Below are 11769 nucleotides of genomic sequence, written 5' to 3' on the forward strand. Positions count from 1 at the left end.
GACAATCAAGGGATCAACATCATGAGCACCGACCATACGCAATTGGAGTCATTGACAAGAGTGCCTTCTCAAGAACTGATACTTACCCAACTCTAAAGATTGTACAATTAGAGGCACATCAAATCAAGACTATCAAATTGGCACTAAACTGGCAATCATAAAACAATAACCTCATATATACTACAAACAAAAAATACAAACAAACAAACCTAAAATTTTATAGTCACACATAATCTTAAACGTAGTGACGTCATTAATTCTTTAAGGTAAATGAATTTTTGTGCGTGCATAATGAGCACTTTAAAGGACATGTTAGAACATGCAGTAAAGTAAGCGATTCCATTTCGTTGTATAAATGACTTCACCACGTTTAAATTTATTTGTGATTGTCAAAATTTAGGGTGTTCCCATACGTTTTGTTTGTAGTATATTAACCTTTGAAATACATACAACAAATATGCATTTAATTTCTACTTCTTTTGAATGATGCAATTCAAATGCAATACAATATAGGTATATGGATCTAGCTTCTTTTCAGTGATGCAACTAAATTGTAATGCAATATAGACATATGTCCTACTCAGCCTTCCATAGTATAACAACGCCGTTACTTAAAAGGCGATCTGCTGCTCCACTGCAGCATACCTTGTGGGAAGACTCATTTGTGACAAGTTTCCAGCGATAATGACGAGGTTAATTCTTGTCGTGTTTCTGACTGTCCTGTCCATATCGGTCATTGCAGGTGACGGTAAGTACATGTCTTTTGTTTACTGCTTTGTTTCTTTCTTTGTTTAACTCACTTTATCCAATAATGAAAAGTTGACGTGTTTGGAGATGCTGCACCGTACCCTAGCCATGATGGTGCTATGTAATACTATATTTGAAGGTCTAAGCAATGTGCACGTGCTAGGATTAAGCCCGACAAAATTCACATGCGCAATTACACTTTAAAGACTCAGCTGGACAGTTCTACTGATAAGATGTCTGATACTATAGAAAAAGTTCCTTATAGGGTAGGTAAACAGGTAAGTTTGAGTCCCGCACAAAATATTGAAACATTGACAAATAGATGAATGGATATCTGAAACACTTTTTAAACTCCGGACTTTTATCCGGTGGATCTTGTCATACGATCCTACGATGCACTTTTGGAACTGGGGAGGGGGAGGTTTTCCCGGGTGATTTTGACCGGTTAGCGGTCAGTTGAGACTATCCCCATGGTGAGATCCATTGGAAACCACAAAACAGAGATTTTATACTCACACGCAAAAGTAAGGTTAGTCAAGTATGAATAATATATGTATGTGCATTTCCATATTTAATACAAGATTTACAAACACGGTCAGACAGACAAAAGTTTGAGTGAAGGTATTTCATTGGCTACCAAGACTGATGACAATTATTAAGTTTTCGAAAGGTAAAGAAATTGACAAGAATGATCTTGCTGGTGTTGACCGGAATTGTGCCGATCTTGTCGAAGGGTGGTGGCCCTTCTCGGATTCCATACTATTCCCCGAAACAGTAGCGTTTAGCGTGTTGTCCAATGTAATTATACACTGATGTGGTTTAATGGAATGTACTTTACGATTATGTTGAGATCACTCATCGTGTATATTCCCCAAAGTGAAGTGACCTCAATAATCACCTTTAACTATAACATAACACTATTTTCATAAGACGTAGATTATTTAGTTACAAGGCTGAGCAGTCCGTCGTTCATACAACTATTAATTGTCAATGTTCAATTGCCGCAGATTGTCCCCCCAACTGTAGCCAGAGCGTGTGTACCTTCATGGGTTGTCAAGACTGTGACGTGGGCTACTGCGCCAACCAGGACGGCTTGTAAGTAGAACATCAGACATCCAGTCCCCTGCTTGTCATGAGATATCAGGACGAGAGACGCCACATATTACATTTATGTTGGGAATCGAATTCAGGGTTTAGTCATGGCACGCAACATAAACCACGTAATCGTCAGTGCTGTCATGAGATTCTAGAACGAGGGACGCTAGAAACAGGCATCATACATTCCATCCATGTTGAGAATCGAACTCGGGTCTAAGTCTTACCTTAATGACTTACGATCACCTTAGTGCTTTGTGCAAGGAGGCCCTGGTGGTGTATGAGTGAGTGAGGACAGGGCTAAAATCCAAGTAACATTATCGTACCTTCATGCAAAGTACTTTAATTTCATTGGTCTGATGTACGCCTATATAGCAGTCTTATCCCTCACCTCCCGGCCTGGCTCTTTGGCTCACTACAAAGAGGTGAACATTCGACCGTATTACCATCAAGAGAAGCATACAACACGAATAATCGAAATATCAGCGACTCAGCTGGTCGTAAGAGGCGACTAACGGGATCGGGTGGTCAGGCTTGGTGACTTGGTTGGCATATGTCATCGATTCCCAATTGCGCAGATCGATGCCATATAGCTGGAATATTGCTGAGTGCAGCGTAAAACTAAACTCACTCACTCACTCGAAATGTCAAAACGGAGATTTAATGACAAATAACAAATATTTATCAAATTAACGGTAACTTCAAAGACACAGTATATTCAAATCTTCACTTACAGTTGCAATATTTAGTATTAATACTTGTTACTCGGTGCTGTATTCAGCTTAATGGTATTCGTACCTTTGATGTATAATGTGACATGTGAAGTTTCATATTATGGCAGTTCAGGTCTGTTGTGACATGTCTCGATCTACTGGTGGTAATAGGTTAACGTTATATTTTGTCTCACAGACAATTCAAATGCGTCAAAAAGTGCCCGGATGGAAAGTATTGTCAACCTACCTACCGCATGTGTGTCTAGGGTGAGTTCTCCATGTAACATTTATCTACGGTGAGTTCTCCATGTGCCTAGGGTGAGCCCTCCATGTGTCTACGGTTAGTTCTCCCTGTGTCTCGGGTGAGTTCTCTGTGCGTCTTGGGTGAGTTCTCCGTGTGTCCTAGGGTGAATTCTTCATGTTTGTTGATGTACTTGAACCTTTCTCTCATCTTATACTTATAATGTACACCGGCAAAACAAAGTACACCTCAAATTTGACATGACGCTATAATAACAAACAACCAAGCTTCCATGAAGTTGCTTTAAATACACGACCATCCTTTCAGTAAGGGACCGTGTTAGCACTGACCTGCAGCAACCCCATGTTTGCCATACGAGGCGGGATCGGGCTCTAGGACTTGGCTGAAACATGCCATCCTTTCCCAAGTGTATAGATCGATGCTCATAATGTTGATCACTAGATTATCTGCGGATATGCATGCAACACGTTTATAGAAGGCGGTAAATCAGAGATACACCTTTATGAAAAACTCATTCTAATCCTCTAACTACATATACCACAAACATACTATAATAAATTCAAAACTAAGAAAAAGGACAAATATGTGCTTCATTAACAGAATTTCCTTCGCGGTATTTTGGACCTCTTAGGTCAAATAGGTCAAATTCTTATTCCTGCGGAATATTGTTGACTGCGATATAAAATTTCGTCCTTGTCTTTTCTTTATAGTCCACCAACGGGGTGTAGGAAGCAAGACAAGCCAAACAACACCTGAACACTTCATGACACTTCTGGCATTGGTTATTCCTTGTTTTAAACATTCAGTTATTGAATAAAAAAATAATAAATTACAGTATTAGATACTTATTATTTGAGATGATGTATTGCGACACGGATACATTATGATGTATTACTGTGCCTGCCTTGACGCGGGGAGCTCTCCATCTCACCTTCCTACCATGGCCAACAGAAATTCGAGGTGTGACATAGTGGTCAAAACTATTACACTTACATAACAGGGTGCATGCATGTGTGTGGCCGAGTGTAACAGCCCAGGCATATATCAGATATATGGTATGCCTCACTCAGACCCATCATATTTACCTGAGTGGGTGAGTGTGGTTTTAAGCCGCTTTTAGCAATATTTCAGCGGTGAAGGTGACTTCATGCATTGTACCAAACCCAGGTCTTCAACGTGTCTAGCGGACGCTGTAACCACTAGGCTACCAAACCGCCCGTACTGTCTTGAGCAAAACAGTGGAACTACTGCGACTGATTGTGAAACCATTCAAAGACAATGTCGTCAATATGGCACTAAGGTTTAGTTTGCACCTCATGATAGCAACATATTATTAATTTTCTAAAACGAATACAAAACAACGCGACCTTATTTAGGCTCTGATAGTTCGATGAATGATACATGACAAATCGTAAGTTCGGTTTTCTGACATTGAATGTAATCATTCTTCAATGATGAACCGAAACGACAAAGGTAAACAACTCTGTCCATCAAAAGTTTACGTTAGCAGACAAATTTTAGTCGTCTTAAAAAAATGTATAAGAAAGTAACATTGATTGGGAATTTTTCATCTGATTTTCCTTTTCTTATAACGTCTTTTTATCACTGAGAATCGCATCAAGTGACAGGGCGGAGCTGACAAAATACCTACAGATTAGATTAGATATTAATATAAATAGAAAATACAGATCAGAGAAAATACACATAGGTCAAATACCAGCATTGCACAAGATTATCTTAGAGTCAAATTGGTTCAGAAAGGAGACCAAGGTTATTTGTACCGCCTCATTTCGTTTATGCGGTTAGTAAACAAATTCGGAAGTGGAGACAAACTTATCATGACTCGTTGTGCAGTAATTATTAATCCGTTGCAAAGAATTATGCTTGTTTAGGGCGGTGTAGGATATGTTGGGGGTGGGAGGTGGAGGGGCATAATTAAACCATTCCAACGGTGATTCACAGATCATGCTTTCGTAACTGATTTGGTTACCTTGTGAGTACAAGCATGGGCAGTTGTAAAACCAAACATGATTTTCGCATCTCTGTAGCTGATATAGATGGTAGTTTAAGATCTTACGTGCATAGGAAATTAACACTGTTACAAAACGAATCAGTCGTTGAGAATTTCCTGTGTTTTTAATTGTATACTTCAGCGCGAAAGGTTGATATTTCAGATTTTGAGAAAAGTAATATATTTCAATGCTTTGAAAGGAATTTGATGTGCTCTATGCAGCAAAGATCTCACAGTTTCACGATAGAGTTTCTGTCCAGTAACTTGTTACACAAAACATAAATTGCAATATGGAAATGTGCATTTCATCAAATGCATTTGGTCAGTAAGTCTGGACGTCGGAGAACAAACTCTCCAGCGAAAAAAGCAATATAAATGAACTGCGCGAGTGAAAATATCCACCCTCGTACAAGTTTACCTCTGTTAAAAACACTTGAGTTACGTGTTGACTGCGTTCGAAACTGACATTTTATGAACTACTGACTTTATTTAACTCGATTAGCGGAGAGTATTCCATATATTTCTAATTATTGACAATGTAAAATAACTTAATCACTTCATAGTCTCGCTTTTCCCTCGTTCTCGGTCAGCCATGTTCCTTTTGTGGTTCTTAAGTATTAGTGCGCCAGTAGTTCAGTAGTTTAATATCTTAATTCAATGTTACTTTTTACTAGATTGTATTTGCAAATTCAATAAAACAAACTATAAAACAAATCCCATTTGTGATTACTGAACCCTTTTCAGAAACAGCATTACAGATATAAGGCGAACATCTTGTACCAACTGCGTCCGAATAAGGAGTGTCGATAAATGAAATAGGGGGAAAGGCTGGAATATTGCCTCAATAAAACTAACCTCAGTCACTTGTATCTTTAACGGAGATTGCAATATCAAAACATAATATATTCTTGGGAGCACGACTGGACCATTCAAGAGAAGGGAACCGCGAATCTTTTATCAGCGCTTCATACAGTCTCACAGCCGATTTATAATTCTGTTGTGTATTAGCACTCAAAAACACTCCCCTCTAGTACCCGTTATGTACACATTTTACAGCTTTGCGTGTGACAGAGTGTGTATGATTGAGTGAGTAAAAGGGTTTTAGTTTTTAGCCGGTTTTAGCAATATTCCAGTCTAAGTAAACTTAGTCTCAGTATTATTCGTTTCACTCCTTCACTAAGCCCAGTCAAACGCGAGACATTTGGAGAGTTTGGAGGGATTTAAAAATATCCACGTCACTGACACTGATCCCTCGACAAAAGAACATTTGCATAAAACACACTTGACCTAAAGTAAATTATAGCTTAATTGGGGCTTTCTGATGACATGGGTACTTTTCGACAATATGTCAGCGATTTTTTTTTCTGGAAAAAAACCACACAGTTGTTCTGATGTTTTCATTATGATCACCGTTTCAGTGAGTATTATATCTTTATTAGTTTTCGAGTTGGATTGCAATTCATCGGTCCGCCTTTACGCCAAACGAACTATAGTCTATAGTTTGGCATGAAATGCATGTGGACCCGGTTTTTCGTAAATGTCTCTTCATCCAAAGATCCAATCGATCTCAAACTTTGCAAGTGGATGTTTTGTCAGACAACCTAATCAAACTGTAAATCACCGATTTTATGCATTGGTATGAAAGAATCTGTCTATGTAACTGTCAACAAAATAAACAGCAGAACGCAGACGGCTTGCGGAGGGAGGGAGCCAATAACCTGTAACAGCGGCTGTGTTGCGTCGGAAAGGTAAATGCACGTGCAGTTCATGATAGTTACCTGTTCACTTAAGACTCACTTATAAAATTCACTAAACTTTATGTACATATATGCAAACATCATGTATGTGAACAGGTGCGTTTTTGTGTAAAATTTTATTAAGCTTTCGCCTACTTTCACAGCGTTTCATTATTTGTTGAACTCATGACTCATCTTTTCAACGTGACGCATGTTTCACAATACATAAGTTTACGTGTACGCAGTACCTTTAAACAGTATGGAATATTTTGCAAACTCTACTTTAGAGCAGTTGATTGAAGTAGATGGCTACATTAATCTACACTAGCGAGACTAAACTTTTGATGGGTAGTATATCAAGGTAGTAAATAGATATACCAGGAAATATGGAATTGCCTCTGGAATACTGAACAGATTTATGCGTTGGCTGCTTATCTGTGACACTTTGCAATTTATGATTAGTGTATGAGAGATATGATTCAGTTTCAGAATGAATGCAAAGATTATCTACTGTCCGTCTGGCTCAAAAGCGGACCGATGAATTGCAGTCTCACTCGAAAACTAATACACATATAATACTCAGTGAGGTTTTTGTAGAATTTGTTCAAAAAATATATAAAAGTTGTTTAACAAACTGTCGTTGAAATACTGACACAGTTAACTGTTCGTTACAAGGGAGGACTCCGTGTCCTAAGCGTGTATTGACACAAACTCAAAAGGGAAGCAACTCTTTCAACCTAAACTTCGCGTACAATAGACTACAATACTCCATATTAAGTGTGTTACACATGACAACCTCTGCAAATGGTTTTTAACGTCCTCCAAATATCTTTCAAATGTCACCATTTTGTTCACTGCTGTATATTATCATCCAGTACCAATACTAACACAGGTAAGTGTGTCATATGTCTCCTGAAAAGTAAACCAAAAATAAAGTACTACATTACATTTTTGAAATGTTCTGACTGTTATTCTTCAACGAGGTGAGTTAGAATGTCCCTACATGTTCCCAAATTACCAGCCATCACAGATATCATTCCGTGTAAATTTAAGAATACATTATTTGCTCAGAACAATCCCATTTCGGGGGAGATGAGGTAAGTAGCCTGTAAGTACTGTCGGAAATAGAAAAGAACCGTTTTCTGGCTGTTACTCCGCGTCCCTAAAAATTATATAACTGAAAATAACATATTTCGAAATAAGCCACATTGGCCTAACTGGGCGTTTAGTGGGGTGTGTGATCGGATATCCAAAAAGCATGTTTACTCGGAAAATTGCATAAAACTTAGAAATAGCTCAGACAATATAGATGCCAATACAGGCACAAGGGGGTCCTCTCAAAGACGTTATGATTTGTCATGTGTGTTGAATATGTCTCATCTACTGATTAACATCTTACGTGGTTTTCTTTCATAAAATGTATGCTGAGATATGTAAAAGTATGATACCAACAGATAACATTAAATCATGCTTCACATTAAATGTCTCAAAATGTATAGGTGGCAGAACGACCCAAAGATTGACAGGACTGAATATTATTTGTATATTGATTTGACATGCCAGTTACTTCCTCATCTGAATTCCCCTAAAGGATTATCTCATCTCGGGTGATATCTCTTTGCCCCAGCCTGATCCTAACCACTGTCTGCGACACCTGTCCTGGATATGCTTTTGAGATGACCCCTCCTACCTGTTTCCTTGCAAAGTGATAGTGAGACTCCATGGTAGCTGCAACCTTCATAGTTTCATAATTAAAGTTATCATTTTTACGTCAGCTTTCGTTTATAATGAAGCTAATTTCAAGTTTAAGTTTAATTTCAAAATAGGCATTTACAATGCCCTTTGTAATAAAACATCATCGCACAATAATTTGCATAAAGCCTGGTCTGTTTATAATAAGTCGCTTTGGACTAAGGCTGTGTATTGGCAAATAAACTGCATTGCAATATATTGCGATTGAGACACGTATTGCGATGTGTATTGTGACATATTGGGAACTTAAGTATTACCACTAATTATTTATGTCGATCCTACTTTCTACATTTGATCTTAAACATATACCTTTTGGTTCTGTTAACAGCAGCCTCATAATTAAGTTGCATAGTCAGGAATCTAGTTTCTTGTCTTTTTTTTTGTACAATTCATAGCATTACAGTGTCCCGTTTTGTCATTGAATAACAAGGACAAAATTTTGTTGTGAGTGAAATCTTCATTCAAAACAAAGATAATCACAAAAATGTATGATGTTATGTTTCTTACCAAATATACTGGTTCTCAGAAATAATATTGTAATACGTATCATTTGAAAAGCGTATTGCGATATACCGGTAATAATGTGCAGCCCTACTTTGGACAAAGAAAAATAAACACATTGCTCATTTCTGCACTAATCTCTCCTCAGTGAAGCATTTTATTCTATGTTTGCTATCTTCTTACCCGAGTTCAGTGATTGAAGGTCTTACCCGGGTGCGATTCCCAACATTTGCTCGAGCTGAGTTTATTTGAACAGCTACCATAGTGAGGGTGATTAAACAGCTTACGCCACGAGAGCATACTTATGTAATACATGTGTAATCTATTGGGCATGATGAAGATAATCAAAATAGGTACAATTTTATAGTTTATAAAATAGAAACAATTAATCTAGGTCATTTCAGCTAATAAACACAACCAAGAATGATGGCCATAACTTAAGAATGTCTTTCCTTGTGGTTTAATTAAAGATAGTATCTCAGATGACACACAAAGTTGCCCACCCATGTCAGGTAAGATTGACAGTTGCTTGAATGCATAAGGATCCTTATGCCTTAAATGGGCACTGACCCAGAGCAACTTCCCTGGACGTGTTCCTGCTTTGTTGAACATGGCAAATTGGAATGCTTTCTTGAAAAGGCACTTGGGAAATAAATATAAATGAATTCAACATGTTTCATTTAAACTTTATTCATTGTTAGAATATCTCGAAAAATAACAACTTCATAATAGATTGAAGAACCCAGAGCTGCAGCAAGCAGGTGGGTGACAATTAAAGACTTACTCAACACTGGTTCCTGAACCTGAAAGCTTCTAGTGAATGTTAAGAGCCATATTCAGGAAGATATGATACCGAAAGAAGACAAAAACATGGAATTTTTGGATACTTATTCGAATGGGCTGCTCAATACAATGAAAAAGGAAAATATTTAAAGAGTGATATCATAAATCATTGCTGAATACATATAATCATTATTGAATATACTGCAGCAGTGACACTGAATAAAGAGTAATTGGATGTCAGTCAGTGGTGTGGTACATTGTACCAATAGTAAACAATATTAACCCATCATAAACAGTATAAACCAATCATAAACAGTATAAACCAACCAACAGTATTTACACCAGCAGCTTATCTGTCCTTACACTGTGAAAAGGCACATAGTGAAAGTTGAAAAAGTTTAACAAAATATAGTGCTCCTTCATACTGCATGTCAAAGTTCATCATTATAGGCACTGTGGTCTGTACCACGGAATGTTGCATAGTTATCTCACCGTGTCCAATGCATGTTGATGGTGTTAACAAGAGAGTTATCTTTCCTTGGAAACAGGTACAAATATCAATCATATATGAGTCTCAAGTCTCGTTAATCCGGCTTCCGTTTATCTGATAATCGGTTTTATCCAATGCATTTGTTGGTAACAAATTGAATAAACATAACTTTCTCTCATATATTTGGTCTGACATCCTTATTAATCCAACAATTTGCTGTGCAACAGACGAGAACAGATTAACAAGACTTGAATTCGTTTAGTAACAATACTAATAATGCATATTGTTTTGTTCTGACACAAAAAAATATACTCACCATTACAAGTAAATACCTCAAGAATATATTTGCTGGTGAATTGCCAACCTGGCTTCAATATTTCATAATGAATTTCATTCAGTCATTGTTCATTTTCCCAAGGCCATCACCTTACTGAATTTTCCTGGATTAATTTTTTTCGATTCTGGAGTGCTCAACATTACAAGAATTAACATGTAAGTAATCACAAAGATTATGTATATCAGGACTCCAACACAAATTTAACAGGAATGCATCATAAGTAGGTTGTTACAGTTATGACATGGAATGAAATGAGAAATGCATACTTACATTATTAAAAAAATATATTCTTAACTGTAAATAATTCATTTTTGTCCAATGTTTCATACAGTCTCAATATGTCTTTGTCCTCCTGTCTCCATGACAACATAATAGTCTTTAGATTCTCATATTGCTGAGTGAATGAGAAGGATTTTGCCAGTCATGCTTGAGTGTGTGTGAAGTTTAATGCTGCTTTTAGCAATATTCCAGCAACATCACAGCAGGGGACACCAGAAATGGGCCTCACATATTGTAATCAGATATGAAGCATAAAGTGGCGAAAGTAATACTAAAATGAAGTAAAAAAAAAGCAAACAAACACCTGACAATATTTTTAGGCCGCTTCTAGCAATATAAATCAAAATCACGGCTGGAGACACCAAAAATTGACTTCACACATTGTACCCATGTGGGGAATCAAACTCGTACCTTTGGCTTGACAAGCCAAAACTTTAACCACTCAGCTACCCACCATCCCCTGACGTTATTATATGACTATACAGTGATATGAGGACCTGGGTGTTCCTAACTTCTTTCTGAGTAGTTTAGTTACACTTTATCATTTGTGAAATCATGCTGATGTGTATGATGTTGAGAAGGGTTGTAACCAGTGATCTACTGGATCTGAACCTAAAACCAGGCCAACCAGCAGTGCCTGGCCAATGTAAAAACATACACTACTGTGCCATCCAAAAAATTTTCAAAAAGAAAATGTTGGTTTGAACTGATAAGAGAATAACTGATAATTCAAAATTGCAACATCCACACAAACACTGGCTAAACTGATTAAAAACATCTTTATAGATAATTTGATGAAGTTGTGCAGATTGTCAAGACTGGACATTTAATGTACGATTTGATTGCTGAACTTTCTCAAAGAAACAGTGATTTGTCAAATATGAACTGACTTTTAATTTGTGTCAGTTCAATGGAGCATGGAGCATCATTCAAAAAGTGATGGAAAAACAGCTAGAACATTGGAGCTTGCAAAAATGCATGACTGGAGAGATTCCCAAAGTGTCCATGAACCTGTGGCAAGGTGTTCATCATCACTGATGAGTTGGCCAAAATGGATGAAAGG

At 37.4% G+C, this 11769-nt stretch overlaps 1 long non-coding RNA gene across 1 annotated transcript; it reads left to right on the forward strand.

The window, feature by feature from the left end:
* The first annotated feature begins 638 nt into the window (after positions 1-638).
* LOC137296716 (uncharacterized) lies at positions 639-3651 on the forward strand. Its single transcript, XR_010957661.1, has 4 exons — positions 639-748; positions 1755-1842; positions 2752-2822; positions 3528-3651. It is a non-coding gene; the product is annotated as an uncharacterized lncRNA (long non-coding RNA).
* Positions 3652-11769: the final 8118 nt, after the last annotated feature.

This window comes from Haliotis asinina, chromosome 9 (genome assembly GCF_037392515.1).
Source record: "Haliotis asinina isolate JCU_RB_2024 chromosome 9, JCU_Hal_asi_v2, whole genome shotgun sequence".
NCBI classification, from domain to species: Eukaryota; Metazoa; Mollusca; class Gastropoda; order Lepetellida; family Haliotidae; genus Haliotis; species Haliotis asinina.